The sequence below is a fragment of the Arvicola amphibius genome, chromosome 12, assembly GCF_903992535.2.
Source record: "Arvicola amphibius chromosome 12, mArvAmp1.2, whole genome shotgun sequence".
In the NCBI taxonomy this organism is placed as follows: domain Eukaryota; kingdom Metazoa; phylum Chordata; class Mammalia; order Rodentia; family Cricetidae; genus Arvicola; species Arvicola amphibius.
The window spans coordinates 120568243-120571326 of record NC_052058.2 but is presented as its reverse complement, the minus strand read 5'-3'; the positions used below and the strand labels follow the sequence as shown (position 1 = coordinate 120571326).

Genomic DNA, 3084 nt, shown 5'->3' with positions numbered 1-3084 from the left:
TAGTCAGGGTGCCTGGCACATAGCATCATGTGTGCAGGAAGGGAGGTGGAGGTGGCAACTCTTCTGTGGTCCTAGTTGAGAGGGACTAGCATGAGGTGACCAGCATGGGGTCCATTGGAGCATCAGGATGTGCTGGCATTTGGGTTCCTCTGACCACTTCAGGTGCTGAGTTGGTGGAGGACAGAGGGTAGGGATTGGAGAGAAGGGACTAGAGAGCAGTTGGGGAGAGTTAAGCCAGGTGGCGACCAGGTTTGGTTCTGGTTCTTCTCTGTGAAACATCAATGCCATTTGAATCCAACCAAATTCAAAATCTGGGTCCAGACGGTGCTTAGGAAGGTCAGCAAACCCCAATCCTTTACATGAAGGTTGGCTTGGACACGCTAGGGGCTCGGTCATGGCGAGTCCTGTCTCCTGATTGGAGAGTACTGGCTTGGTGCATCTGTGAACAGCAGCATTTATCCCTAGAAGTAGCATCAGGACAAGGGAAGGAGATTCTGCAGTTGGGAGTGTTGGGGGTCAGAGACTTCTGAGCACTGAAACTGTTTCAGCTACATTAGAAGCTGGAGAGTGGGGCTGGGTCAGAAACGTGCTTGGCTTGCAAGCAGAAGTTCTGAGTTCAATCCCCAGAACCATTTTTAAAAACAGACACTGTTTCCTGGGTGGTGGTCGTGCACGCCTTTAATCTCAGCACTTGGGAGGCAAAGGAAAGTGGATCTGTAAGTTTGGGGCCAGCCTGGTCTATAGAGCGAGTTCCAGGACAGCCAGGGCATCACAGAGAAACCCTGTCTCTAAAACCCAAACCAAAGCAACAAAGACAGCAGTGTCCTATCAAGGTTGAGGGTGGAGACAGGAGGCTCATGGGGCTCGCTGGTTACCAGCTGAGCTCCTGGTTCACTGAGAGACCTGGTCTCAAGGGAGTAAGGAGAGAGAGACAGAGAGGAAGGTGCAGTCCTCTCCTGGTCTCCATGCCCATACACAGAAGCAAACACACACACACACACACACACACACACACACACACACACACACACACACACACACAGAGAGACACACACAGAAAGAGAGAGAGAGAGAGAGCACACCAAATCACACCTACAAATAATATAAAAACTAAACAAATGTTCAGAGGTGTTGGAGAGTTGGTCTCTGGGCTGAGAACTGAACAGTGAACTGTACACATCCGCCATAGATGCTTGTTCCCCATATCTTGCTCAACCTGCTTTCTTATTAACCTCACAACCATCTCTTCACACATGGTACCATCTACTGATGTGGGATTTCCCTCTGTATGTGTGAATACCATTGGTTAATAAAGAAACTGTCTTGGGCATGTGTAGGGTATAGAGGCAGGCCGGGAAAACTAAACGGAATGCTGGGAAAAAGGAGGTGGAGGCTGTGAGAAGCTGTGTAGCTTCACTGGAGCAGGAGGGAACTTTACCCCGTAAGCCACAGTCACACAGCAATTCACAGATTACTGGAAATAGATTAAATTAATATGTAAGAGTTAGCCAATGAGAAGCTAGAGCTAATGAGCCAAGCAGTGATTTAATTAACACAGTATCTGTGTGGTTATTTCGGGGCTGAGCAGCCAGGCACCAACAAGCAGCCCCTCCTTTCAACAATCTACCGCTAACTGAATCTTGGTCACACCAATCAATGACCAAGAAACTGCTCAGCTGACTTCCCTAAAATCCGTTTGATGGGGGCATTTTCTTGAGTGATGTTACCTTTCCTCAGCTGACTCCAGCCTGTATCAAGCTGACAAAAAGGCCATCCAGTGCAAGGGCGTTTGTGTTCGTAGGGCCCTTGTGACAGAAAGGGAGACATCCGTAGATCATGGCCCTGTGATTCCGCAAGTCCTCTTTGGCATTTCTGCATGATGAACTCCCTCTCTCTCTGTTTGTGTTTCTCTCACTCCTGTTCACTTCCTCCCTGTGTTCATCATCGCCCCTCAAATGTAACTTATGTCCCCCTATAGTGAGTAACCTTCCACCTGGGGCACCTGGCTTTCAGGCAGATCTAGAGATAAACATATTTCCTATCCCAGCTCCTTGTTATGTCCTCAATGACTTCTGCCTTCCAACTCTATGCCTGGGCTTTGCCTGGAATCTGGTCTACTGCATCAGTCTATGAATGTTGAATCTCTAGGCCCTGAATTTCTTCTTATGGATTTTATGGGTGCAAAATGGTTTAATCTTTACTGTCTTTATCTAGTTCTGTGACTATGTCTGATTTAAATAGTATTTTAGATATTATCTTTAGAAATTATCTTTACAACAGTTTCTCTCTCGGCTCCGCACTCCTGTTCCGGTGCCAGCGTCCTCGGAATGGCCTGGCAAAACAAAGACCCACCCGCCCCAGGGCCGCCGCAGTTCTCAAGGGAGCCGAGCCAAGCAGGCGTGCCGCCAGGGGCCCTGTGGGCAAGAGGCTGCAGCAGGAGCTGATGACCCTCATGATGTCTGGTGACAAAGAGATTTCCACCTTCCCTGAATCAGACAACCTGTTCAAATGGGTAGGGAACCATCCATGGAGCAGCCGGCACAGTATATGAAGACCTGAGGTAAAACTCTCACTCAGTTCCCTAGTGGCTACCCTTACAGTGCACCCACAGTGAAGTTCCTCATGCCCTGCTACCACCCCAACGTAGACACCAGGACAACATCTGCCTGGACATCCTCCAGGATAAGTGGTCCGCGCTATATGATGTCAGAACCATTTTGCTGTCTATCCAGAGCCTGCTAGATAGCCCATTGAACACTCATGCTGCTGAGCTCTGGAAAACCCCCACAGCATTTAAGAAGTATCTGAAAGAAACTTATTCAAAGCAGGTCTCCAGTCAAGATTCCTTGTTGTAGGAGGGGATCTCTTTGTTTCATCCCAGCGCCCAGCTAGCTTACACCCGAAATAAGCACACAGAAATTTTATTAATTAAATTACTGCCTGGCCCATTATCTCTAATTTACCATTGGCCAACTCTTACATCTTAATTCAACCTATTTCTACCAATCTGTATAACACCATGAGGTCGTGGCTTACCGGGAAAGATTCTAACCAGCGTCAGTCTCAGGCAGGAGCCTCATGGCG

General features: G+C 48.4%; 1 pseudogene; it reads left to right on the top strand.

The window, feature by feature from the left end:
• Positions 1-2327: 2327 nt before the first annotated feature.
• On the top strand, positions 2328-2855 carry LOC119802927 (annotated as a pseudogene).
• Positions 2856-3084: the final 229 nt, after the last annotated feature.